General features: G+C 42.3%; 1 pseudogene; it reads left to right on the top strand.

Annotated features, from left to right (window-relative positions):
* The first annotated feature begins 336 nt into the window (after positions 1 to 336).
* Positions 337 to 1,305, top strand: LOC117885419 (annotated as a pseudogene).
* The last annotated feature ends 11,982 nt before the right edge of the window (positions 1,306 to 13,287 follow it).

Here is a 13,287-nt window from a genome sequence, read left to right on the forward strand (position 1 = left end):
TCATTGTTCCGCTCCAATTAGGCACTAGATGGGATATGAGAGTAGAGGAACAATTTGTCTGATCTGTCATGTCAAAATTGGGTTACCAGAGAAGTGTGCAGTTGTTATCATTGTTATTGATCTGAGATGGCATGGGGAGGTCTGAAGAGATATTAGGGTTCAATTCTAGGACTAAGACACTTGCCCCAGGTCTAACTTTAGCCATAAAACTAGGGCTGGTAACAGGTGAGGAGTTTTTATACTTTTATAGAATTAAATGGTGACATTTCATTAACTTTTAACTCTATGCTCTTCTGATTCAAATGCAGTTTGTTTCATTGTTCCTAGTCTCAAACCATGGCAGACATGGACTGGGGAAACCAAACGACCATCACGAAATTCCTCCTCCTGGGATTTGGGGATCTCCCTGACCTGCAAATTCTTCTCTTCCTGCTGTTCCTAGTGATCTACATCACCACTCTGGCTGGGAACATCCTCATCATAGTGCTCGTTGTGATTGATCAGCATCTGCACACCCCCATGTACTTCTTCCTGGGGAACTTGTCCTTCTTGGAGACCTGCTACAGCTCCACCATTCTGCCCAGGATGCTGGCCAGTCTCCTGACTGGGGACAGAACCATTTCTGTCAGTGGCTGCATCACACAACTATATTTCTTTTGTGCTCTGGCATCTACAGAGTGCTATCTGCTAGCTGTGATGTCTTATGATCGGTATTTAGCGATATGTAAACCCCTTCACTATTCATCTCTTATGAATACCAGAGTTTGCCTTCAGTTGGCTGCTGGGTCATGGGTAAATGGTTGTTTGGCTATTACCATCTTCACATTATTCATGTTGCAGTTCATATTCTGTGGCCCTAACAAAATTGACCATTTCTATTGTGATTCCATCCCATTGATAAAACTCTCCTGTGGGGACACATGAGTTATCATATTGCTGGATTTCATCCTAGCCTGTATATTCACCCTGCCTCCATTTCTACTAACCTTGACATCCTACGTTTATATCATCACCACAATCCTGCAAATCCCTTCCACTACCAGGAGGCAAAAGGCCTTTTCCACCTGCTCCTCCCACCTCATTGTGGTGACAATTTTCTATGGGACACTAATGATTGTCTATCTGCTTCCGAAACTTGATACACTGAGATTCCTAAAGAAAGTTCTCTCTCTTTGTTACACAGTCCTGACTCCCCTGGTAAACCCCCTCATCTATAGCCTGAGAAACAGAGAAGTCAAAGAAGCCTTGCACAAAGCAGTCAGTAAATATGTGACGTTTACAAGGAACATAGAGAACCCTATATAATGACTAAGCTCCAGATTTTTAAAGGTGTTTATGCCCCAAGTGGGATCTTGAAATCAGTGAAGGCCTCAAGACACTTTTAAAACTCCCACAAGGCACCAAAATACCTTTGTAAATCTGGCCCTTACACTGAGGTTTTCAAAGCTACTGGGGTGATTTGGGCAAAAAGTCCCAATTGAAATTAACTTGAAAACTCCTATTGAAAATCTCATTGCTCATGTTAAAAAATAGAGATAATCTGCATGGATTTACTGAGATGGAGTCATTATGGTTGCTCACTGTGTCCACAAAAAATAGATAAGTGAGACTGTGAACCGGTCCATTAACCTCTCATGTTCAGCATTGATACAGGCATTGGGATAGTGTCTTTTCTCTTTGGGCCTGGCTAAACATTCACTCTGCATCAGAAGGGTGTACAGTGCCTTTTTGCGTATATTTTGTTTAAGGCACAATCTCCACTAAATATGGAAGCCAATACCTATGTATATTCCCTGTTGTGGATTGTTTCTCTATAGTTTGCAGTGTTGTTGTAGCTGTATTGGTCCAGGATATTCTTTCTCTGTGTTAGATCATAAAATCTTGTAATCAAGTCTGTGGCTCCATGAGAAAAGCCATTTCATATGAAAATAAATATTTGGGGGGAAAAAACAAAAAAAACAACCAATTATCTTTTGGTGCAAAATATGTGGGGACATAACTACAGGAAACCTGCTACCTCTGAAGTTATGCTATTGTCTTCCCTGTCACATGGGCCTGGCAAACTAACTACTCTTCATTACGCTCACATAAGCCAGATGCAAAGAGCCTGGCATTAGCAGCAACCTACGGACACAGCACCAGGAAAATATTTATCACTCTCATCTGAGCTCAGTCCCTGCTGGGCGGAGCTGGAAAAAGGAAACCGCAGATAGCTCATAGGGGCCTTGGAGGCAGGGAGATTGGGCAAAGCCAAAGAAGCAGAGTCAAAGCCTAAGTCAATGAGGACAGTCCTGACCCAACTGGGCGTTTGCCAGGGCACTAGGGGATGCACACACGTAGAGCCGAGTCTGTTCCTGTGATCCAGGCCTTTCCAACAGTCCCTAAGCAGGGACTCAGCATGTGGCACTGCAATGCAGTGGACACTCAGCTGCTGCCAAGTACATGAAGCAGTTCCAAGGTTGGGAGCTGCTACAATGAGTGTCCCCAAAACTGACTGTAACAAGCATAAGACCCGAGAGGGCTAGTTCTCAGGGCATGCTGCTACCATCCCAGATGCTATAGTCAGCTCTACTGCTCCATGCAGGTCGCCTGGCAACATACTGAGACCCCTTAGAAGCTTTGGGACATGACAAGGAATTATTTACAAATATATGGCTATGGTGGGAGTCACCAGATGGCGCAGTTACATATTGTCTTAAAAGTTTGTGATTTTGTTGGCATGTGAGCAGTATGCAGCCTTTAAAGAAAGCTGCATTGCTCACACAGCACCTTGCTATTTTCTCCTTGTGAATGAGCTCCTCCTTCCACTCCCAGAAACCCAGGCTGGTCGGCCCACTTTGTAAATGAAGCAGCACACACTGTCCAGCAGGGTATCTGCCCTGAGTGTCTTTCTTGTTATTTATGCTCCAGGTGTATCGCAACATAGCAGCATTTATGTGGAGCCTCCCCCTTCCTACTCCCCGCCTCAGCCTTTTAGCTCCTAACAACACCCTGTCAGCCTTCTCCAATGGGAACCAATCTTCAAGGCCCTAAATTCTGCTACTGTTCACCAGAAGCGAGAGACTATTGTTAAATAAATGAATAAAGATTAAAAATCACATCAAAGTTCCTTGGATAAATATTTCCATTGGGTTTGTGTGTCAGTGTGAGAGAGAGATTTCCTTTCATTCAAAGCTTCCATTTGCAAACTATGGATTAAATTTACATTCTTTCTCCTTCATTTTGGTAAACTGCATGGCTTGACCACCCAATACAGCGTGCCTGACTCATCTTAGCCATTGTTACTCGTGGAGTTGTTCCACTGAAGGCAATGGGACAACTGACATGAGCAAAGATTACTCAGCAGAGTCACTCTGCATGGCCATGCACTCTATGGACTCTGTGTTACATTTCAGCCATGCAGAGCAGTGATCTCATACAGCAGGGAGAAGGAGGTGTGGGAGGTTGATTGCATCAGGACAGTTGTTTGCACTGTCTGCACAGAAAACACAGCGTTAATTCCCCCAGCTCAGCCCCTTCGGAGATTGACTCAAGGGAAACACAGCCTGCCATGGAGGAAGACAGAAATACAAGGAGACCTCTGCACTTTGTACATGGGAGGCACAGCATGTTATAACACACATTGAAGCAGCTGCTCGTCCATTCAGGTGGATGTAGGTCTCTCCTCTGAGACGATCCAGATTCTTCAGAAGGATAGGAGACGAGAACCTCAGCTGAGGAACCTGAGTCCTGGCTGCCAAACCCTTGAGAAATACGAGCTCATCGCTTCAAGCTTGGGGTGTCCTGTAGTTGCAGGTGAGCTCCATCTGCCAGAAGGCATTTCTATCCCACCTTCCAAGCAGGGGCATGAATGTGCTTTGTGAATATTCACAGTTTTAGCCTCACCTCCCCACAGCAGTGCCTGTAGGAATTAATAGCACCATTTCAGAACAGGGAAATTGAGATGCATGCCTGGTGCGAGGTCCTCAGCTAGGGATCTGGCCCATTGACTCCAATGGAGTGATGGATGATTTCCACTGGTGGGAGAGCTGGCCTGGCCCCATTGATTCCAAAGGAGCTATTGATTATTTACACCAGCGGGCGATCTGGGTCAGTGTGACTAGGATGAAGCCTGGAACAGGAGAATGGGAATCCAAATTAAGCAAAGTGATAGAAAAGAACAAAACAAGGGCATGCAAAATATAAGGAGGAAATTAGCAGGGTAGCACAAGGTGTGCTGGCCGTTTAAGGGAAGATGGGCTCAGCACAACCTGTGCCTTCTCATCTGAACAGAGATGATGAATTTGGGTTTGGGTGACATGATGGCAGCTCATGGCTGGGGCTTCCTAAAAGAAGAGACCAGCTGAGCTCCCCTGCTCAGAGAGGTCTGGGGAGCTGTCAAAGAGCTGGGCCTGATAGCCCGGCAAAGAGCAGAGACCTGAAAGGAGACTTCTGTAGGGCATGCAGAGGGGACCCAGTGTCAGAAAGGAGTGGGAAAGAAACTCTCCATAGCAGCGGTAAGGGACAGGAGCAAACCCTAGATGGAATCAGGAGGGGCTTGCTGGGAGATTCTGTCTCTGAGTTAAACTGTTATTTCATGTCACAGACAAGATCTCAGAAGGGAGAGTAATTCAAATGCACCAGCTGTGGCAGATTGTTTGAGGAGAAATTAAGGCAGTGTCTGATACAAGATGAGATCAGACTCTCAGAGAGGGCCAGAGGGAACTTGAAGTATAAGTGCTCTAGGTAAAATGCAAGCAACAAACCAATTCAGTATGTCTGAGTCAGGGAACTGGAAGAGGCTCTGTGGATCCACTGAACCATCAGGAAATAAAGAGAAGGACAAGAGTTAGTGGGAAAGTTTCCAGTGACACTCAGTTTAATTGGAAAATGTCAATTTGGCAGAATGAAATATGTAGTAGAATCATAGAAATATAGGGCTGGAAGGGGAATTGAGAGGAAATCTAGCCCAGTCCCCTGTGCTGAGGCAGGACAAAGGAAACTTAAGGAAATCCCCAACAGGTGTTCATCCATCCTGTTCTTTAAAACCTGAGATGATGGGGATTCCCTAACCTTCCTTAAAAGCCTATTCCAGACCTTAACTCCCCTTAAAGTTATTTCCAGTGTTGTGGTAGCTGTGTTGGTCCCAGGATATGAAAGACACAAAGTGAGTACTTTCTTTTATTGGACCAACATCTGTTGGTGGAAGAGACAAGCTATCAAGCGCCACAGAGCTCTCCTTCAATACAGCTGCCCATGCCCAACACTTGCTTTGACAATGTCTGTTCAACCCCCATTTGTGCTAGGTCTCCCAAAGAGTTAAGGCAGCCAACCTGACCTCAACCCCTGAACAAGCTCTTCTTCTAAGCTGCCAATATACATTGTTGGCCTTTTTCCACGCAAAAAATAAAGATCTGTTCGAGAACTGTCACTGGCTAGAGGTTTGTGACTTGAACAGGAGCATACAAATGAATAGATGAAATCTTCTCTCTGCCCGTAAGCTGAAGACCTGAAGAAGAGCTCTCTGGAGCTCAAAAGATTCTTTCCTTCCCCAACATAGGTTGGGCCAATAAAAGATAGTACCTCACCCACCTGGTTTCTCTCATACCCTTACAGTTAGAAAGCTTTTCCTAATTAGATCATAAGTAACAGTCAGCATGGATTTGTGGGACCAAGTCATTCAAATCAACCTATGATCCTTTTTTGACTTGTATATAAGGAGGAAGCAGTAGATATGATCTATCTCAACTTTAGTAAGGCTTTTGATACTGTCTCGTATGACCTTTTCATAAGCAAATTAGGGAAATATAGCCTAAGTGAACCTATTCTAGGGTGGGTGCACAACTGGCTGGAAAACCATACTCAGAGAGTAGTTATCAATGTTTCACAGTCAAGCTGGAAGGGCATATTGAGTGGGGTCCTACAGGGATTGGTCCTGGGTCTGCTTCTATTCAGTATCTTCATAAATGATTTGGATAAGGGCACAGAGAGTACACTTATAAAGTTTGTGGACAATACCAAGATGGGAGGAGGGTGTTTGCAAGCACTTTGGAGGACAGGATTAAAGTTCAAAATGATCTTGACAAATTGAAGAAATGGTTCAATAAGCACAAAGGCACAGAACTACACTTCAGAAGGAATATTCACTTGCATAATTTGTAAGCAAGACATGAGAAGTAATTCTTCCACTCTACTCAGCACTGATAAGGCCACAGCTGGAGTATTGTGTCCAGTTCTGGGCACCACACTTTGGGAAAGATATAGACAAATTGGAAAATGTCCATATGAGAGCAACAAAAATCATTAAAGGTCTAGAAAACATGACCTAAGAGGAAAGATTGAAACAATTGCATTTAGTCTGGAATAGAGAAGACTGAGCGGGGACATGATAGCAGACTTCAACTTTATAAAAGGCTGTTATAAAGAGGAGGGTGATACATTGTTTTCCTTAACAACTGAGGACAGGAGAAGAAGCAATGGGCTTAAATTGCAGCAAGGGAGATTTAGGTAGGATGTTAGGAAAAACGTCATAACTGTTAGGGTAGTTAAGCACTGGAAAAAATTACCTAGGAAGGTTGTGGAATCTCCATTACTGAAGGTTTTTAAGAACAGATTAGACAAACATGTGTAAGGAATGATGTAGATAATACTGAGTGCAGGGGACTGGACTAGATGACCTAGCGAGGTCCCTTCTAGTCCTATAATTCTATTATTCTAATATCTAATGTAAAGCTTTGCTGCAGACTAAGCCTATTACTTCTTGTCCCACCTTTCGTGGACATGCAGAGGAATTGATAACCATATTTTTTATAGCAGCCCTTTACAGATTTGAATGCTCTTATCGGGTCCTCCCTCAGTCTTCGTTTCTCATGACTAAACATGCTCAGGTTTTTTTTTGTTTGTTTGTTTTTTAAACTTTCCTCAGAGGTCAGATTTCCCAAACATTTTATCCTTTGTGTTGCTCTCCTCTGGACACTCTCAGGTTAATCAACATCTTTCCTCAGACTGCAGTGCCCACAATTGGACATAGTACTCCAGCTGAGGCCTCATCAGTACTGAGTCCAGCAGGACAATTACCTCCCATGTCTTACATATGAGACTCCTGTTAATACACCCCAGAATGGTTTTACAGTTTCTGCAATCCTTGTCAGCAGTATTACCACTGCTGCATTTTTTTAACTTCCTAAGAGAACTACTTTGTACTTTTTTTATTGAATTTCATCTTCTTGATTTCAGCCCAATTCTCAATTTTTTCAATGTGATTTTGAATTCTAATCCTGTCCTCCAAAGTTCTGGCAACACCTCCCACCTTGTTGTCATCCACGAATTGTATATGCATACTATCCATTGTACTATACATGCCATTAATTAAAATGTTGACTAGTATCAGAGGCAGGACTGAACCCTGTGGGACTTCGCTAGATACACCCTTCCAATTTTTACAGGGAACCATTGATAACTGCTTTTTGAGTATAGTCTTTCAACCAGTTGTAGTAATTCCATTCAGACCACATTTTCCTAGTTTGCTTATGATACTATCATGTAGGACTGTGTCAAAAAAAACTTACTAAAATCGGCAAATATCATGTCTATAGCTTCCCCCTGTCCACTAGGCCAGGAACCTTGTTTTAACAAGGACATTGGTTTTGTTCGGCATGATTTGTTCTTGACAAATTTATGTCAGCTCTTCCTTATAATCCCATCGTCCTCTAGGTGCTTACAGAATGATGGTTTAATAATTTGTTCCTGTATATTTCCATGTATTGAACTTTGGCTGATTGTCTATAATTCCCCAGGTCCTCTTTCTTCCCCTTTTCAGAGATTGGCAGGATCTTTGCCCTTGTCTACTCCTCTGGGGCCTCGCCTGTTCTCCATGAGTTCCCAAAGATAATTGCTTAGCTGTTCAGCTAAGTTAGTTCCTTGAGTGCTCTAGAATGAATTTTATCAGGCCCTGCCAACTTGAATACATCTAATTTATCCAAATATTTGTTAACCCTCTCTTTCCCTGTTCTGGCTTGTGTTCTTCCCCCTTGTTGTTTATATTAACACTATATTCAAATTTCTTGTATTAAACTTCCATCAATCATTATCTCCCCTCCCAGCTCCAGGGCCTGGAGAGGCAGAGCCCCAGGGTTCTCTGTCTCCCCACACCCCAGCTTGGAGGACAGGTAGTGCCTTTCTGGCTTTTGGAGTTGGGAGGAACTGGGGGAGCCGGTGGTCGAGGTCTCTGCCTCTCTAGCAGCCAGGCTGGAAGGCTATTCTCAGTTTCACTGATATTGACCATAGTTGGGCTTGACACAATTCCATTTTTCTTTGTCTTTTAATTTTGACAAATAACCTTGAAGTTTATTTTAAAGCATTTTTATCAATTTAAATATTCACCACAGTATGTAATTATAGGTTCCATGCATTTTTTTTTCTGATTGCTATCAAAATACATTTTCACAGTTGTGGGATATTATGGGGTGGGGAAGATAATTATTTTATAAAAGAAGACATTGAGATTCAAAAAGTTAATGCTTTATAACTGTTAAACCACAAATTGTCAACATCACATGTCAAAATATACAAAGTGAATATCCTTAAATAAACAGATCACACCTGTATTTACTGTTCATCCATTAGTCCAGTTATAACAAGCCTAATTCAAAAGTCTAAATCAGTGTATTCTAACTCTAAGAAGTTCTCAGGCAGCATTTTTCTTTGTTTGCTTATATGTATATTTCAATTATTATTTATGGAAATATTTTTGTTCGTTTGTGTGTGTATGGTGACATCCACATTACCAATAAAAATCAAATCCTGCCAAACCTAACAATTGCCAACATTAAGGGCCACTGGAAAGCTCAAAAATTCCTTTTAATCTCTCCTGAAATGAAATTTGTATTTTACCTTCCTTTATGGGAAAATGTTCAGGGTTTTGACAGTTTAATCAGGTTTGGGATAAACATTTTGCTGAAAATCTCAACATTTTCCCTTAAAGGAATCCTATCCTTTTCAGCTATCTGTACTAAGACATTTCAGAGAAGGTCAGGGTGATATTTCCAAAGTCACCTCAGAGATCAGGATACCCAGTTCCCCTAGACTGCTCTGAAATTCTCTTAATTGTATTGACCACAAAGTATGTTGGGAAGTTACTGATGTCCAATCTCTCTTTACGGGTAACAGAGACAATGTGCTTTCTTAGGATGAAACATCAAAGGAGCAGGTTCTTGAACCAAATTGAATTTTCATTTTTATGTGCCATGCCGCAGAAGGTCTTCCGTGGGTAGGGAACAGTAGGGTTCTTCAATGGGGCCCTTTAGTTCTCAAAGAATAGAGGACCAAGTCCTATGCATTAGAGAGGGGTGAACCTAAATTGCAGAGAAGTTTATGCCAGATATTTAGATTGTGAGTTTATGGGCAGCATCTTTCTCCTTCAGTCCCTTTCTCATTCCTGTATTATCAATCCATGATCATTATGGACTGTTGAATGAATTCCGATGGAATCTATGATCCATAGGCGTTAGTACAACAATTGATTATAAATACAGTAGAACCTGAGTGTTACGAACACCAGAGTTCTAAACTGATCGGTCAACCACACACCTCATTTGGAACCAGAAATGCACAATCAGGCAGCAGCAGAGACCAAAAAAGAAAGCAAGCATAGTACAGTTCTCTGTTAAAAGTAAACTACTAAAAAAATAACGAGAAAGCAGCATTTTTCTTCTCTATAGTACAGTTTCAAAGCTGTATTAAATCAATGTTCAGACTCTAAGAGCTTTCTTGAGTGGTAACAGCTAATTTACACCACATCATTTTGCATGTACAAGATGATTATGTTTTCCAGGGTTCATAACTCTAAAGTGTTGAAAGAACAACTATAATGTTTTGTTCAGAGTGATGAATATTTTAGAATTACAAACAACCTCTATTCCCGAGGTGTTCATAACTCTGACTTTCTACTGTAGTTAAAAAAGGAAACACTTATTAATAAAGAGTATAGCAGTAGGAAAATAGTACTGACCACCTGACCAGGATGGTGACAGTGATTGTGAAATGGTCAGGATGATTTGAAAGGCTACCAAAACAGGAAACCTAATAGTTAAATGGAAATTAAAAGGATTAGTCACAACAGTGAAATGCCTACAAGTTGCATGGATACTATTTAAAAACACCATAATAGAGAAAGAAGTTAAATGTATACCCCCCCAATACTAAAAAAAATAACCCAGTAAGACGATCAGAAAAATGATACCATGGCTAACAACGGAGTAAAAGAGGTGATTAGAGGCAAAAAGCTATACTTTAAAAATTGAAAGTCAAACCCTACTGAGGAAAATAGAAAGGAACATAAATTCTGTCAAGTTAAGTGTAAAAGTATAATTACACAGGTCAAGGAAGTACTTCTTCACACAACACACAGTCAACCTGTGGAATTTATTGCCAAGGGATTTTGTGAAGGCCAAAAGTATAACTGGGTTCAATGAAGAATTAGATAAACTTATGGAGGATAGACCATAGAATCATAGAAGTGGAAGGTGTCACACCCCAATGGCTCCCTCCCTGTAGGGATTCCCCCTTGAGAGGTCATCTAGTCCAGTCCCCTGCACTTGTAGCAGGATTAAGTATTATCTAGACCATCCCTGACAGCTGTTTGCTAACTCACTCTTAAAAATCTCCAATGATGGAGATTCCACAACCTCCCTAGGCAATTTTTTCCAGTGCTTAACCACCCTGACAGTTAGGAAGGTTTTCCTAATGTCCAACCTAAACCTCCCTTGCTGCAATTTAAGCCCATTGCTTCTTGTCCTATCCTCAGAGGGTAAGATTTTTTTTCTTCCTCCTCCTTGTAACAGCCTTTTACATACTTGAAAACTGTTTTCATGTCCCCTCTCAGTCTTCTCTTTTCTAGACTAAACAAACCCAATTTTTTCAATCTTCCCTCATAGGTCATGTTTTCGAGACCTTGAATCATTTTTATCGCTCTTCTCTGGACTCTCACAAATTTGTCCACATCTTTCCTGAAATGTGGCACCCAGAACTGGACATAATACTCCAGTTGAGGCCTAATCAGTGCAGGGTAGAGTGGAAGAATTACTTCTTGTTCTTGTATACAACACTCCTGCTAATACAGCCCAGAATGATGTTTGCTTTTTTTGCAACAGTATTACACTGTTGACTCATATTTAGCTTGGGGTCAACTATGACCCCCAGATCCCTTTCCACACTACTCCTTCCTAGGCAGTCATTTCCCACTTTGTATGTGTGCAACTGATTGTTCCTTCCTAAATGGAGTACTTGGCTATTAGCCAAGATGGTCAGGGATGCATCCCCATGCTCTAGGTATTCCTAGACCTCTGATTACCAGAAGCTGGGCCTGGACGAAAGGGGATGAATCACTCAAAATTCCCCTGTTCTGTTCATTCCCTCTGAAGCATCTGGCATTGGCTACTGTTGGGAGAATGGGAACTGGGCTAAATGGACCAATAGTCTTATCCAGTATGGCCTCCTTATGTTCTTATGAATAGGTGGCTCATGCAATTGCTAAATCAAAATTTAGTCAAGCTCAAGGGGAAAAAAAGTACTTTACTTAATTATGTGTTTGCCATGATACTAAGCAGGCTGAGGTCTTTGTGTACCCAAACCTGAAACTTGATTCACACTATTTAATGTTGGACAGCAGTGGGTTATGTTAATGCTATTGACCCACTTATTCCAAAGCAACAGGTCTGAGGAGAATCACTCTATAGTGAGGATTGCAAATCATCCTGGGTTTGCCCCTTCCAAAATCTACCCCCAAATAAGATGAATTTGAATACTGCTACATAGGTAATATTGACAAGTATCATCTGAAATAGAAAAGGAATTTACATCTCCAGATATCTGCAGTCATCACTCATCATTATCATCATGATTAGGTTTCTATGTGACATGATCTAAGGAAGCATTTACTCCACTTCAGAATTTATGATATAAACTTCTTATGTGACAGTGAAAATATATATTCCTTTCCCTACAGAACACTAAAATATTCAATAAATAGGCATATGGTAAGAATAATTAACATTAATTTACATAGATATGCCCCTAAACACATTACTCCGGATTGAAATGCATAATGCAAAATTTTAGTTGAAGTATTTACTGATATTTACTCCTCCAAGACCTGACTTTCTGCTCATTGTCAACTGTGCAATGTTCCAGTTCAACATCATTGTTCTGCACCAATAAGACAATAGATGGGACATGAGAGTAGAGGAGCAATTTATCTGATCTGTCATGTCAATATTGGTTACAAGAGAAGTGGTCTGGTTTTATCATTATTATTGATTTGAGGTGGCATGGGGAGGTCTGAAGGGATAGCAGTGTTCAGTTCTAGGACAAGACACTTGCCCAAGGCCTCACTTTAGACCAGTGGTTCCCAAACTGGGGTTCATGAACCCCTGGGGGTTTGCACAATGTTACAGGGGGGGCGCCAGAAAAATTTCCTTAATGGTGGCCAGAGGACCCCAGGCATGGGAGGCAGCAGGTGTGACCCAGTTGTGGAGCAGACAGCCCTGTGGAGCGCTGAGTGGGCAGATGAGCCCCAATCAGCGCGGGGCCGGGCAGTTGGGACCAGAAGGCCGGGCAGTTGGGGCCGGCAGCCTGAAACCTAGCAGTCAGCAGGGGCTAGCAGCCCGAGCCCTGTGTAGTGTGCAGCCGGCAGCCCAGACCCCAGCACCGGTCCAGCAGACTGAGCCCCATCGTGGGCAGGGAGGCAGCTGAGACCCCAGGCATGCAGGTAGCAGCTCGGACCCCTTGGCAGACGGGAAGTTGGCATGATGGGCAGAGTGAGCAGGGGCCATGCTGTATATGGGGGGTGGTCCAGGCTAATTTGTCCCTCACCGGGCACCCTCCTAGGGATGGCCCTGGAAGAAAAGGTGTTTGCACACCAAACCAGCCGGAACCAGGTAGTAGTCAATGTAGCAGTGTCCAGGTGCCTCAGTAATTCAATACTAAGTCATTTTCTCTGGAGTGCTGTTTTGCTTCAGTGAGAGGTGAGTGAATGTTAGCATGACACTGAGAAGATTTAAACTTTAATCCCTGGAAATATTCATTTTTAGGAAGGGGGTTCAGGAGAGTTCACATTTTAGAGAAAGGGGTTCACGGGTTGTTAAAGTTTGGAAACCACTGCTTTAGACCTAAAGTTAGAGCTGGTAACCAAGGGAGGGTAAGGAGTTTTTAAACTTTTATGAAATTAAATGGTGAGACCTGATTAACTTTTAGCTCTATGTTCTTCTAATTCGAATGCACAGTTTGTTTAATTGTTCCTAGTCTCAGCCC

Source organism: Trachemys scripta, chromosome 12 (assembly GCF_013100865.1).
Source record: "Trachemys scripta elegans isolate TJP31775 chromosome 12, CAS_Tse_1.0, whole genome shotgun sequence".
Taxonomy (NCBI): Eukaryota; Metazoa; Chordata; order Testudines; family Emydidae; genus Trachemys; species Trachemys scripta.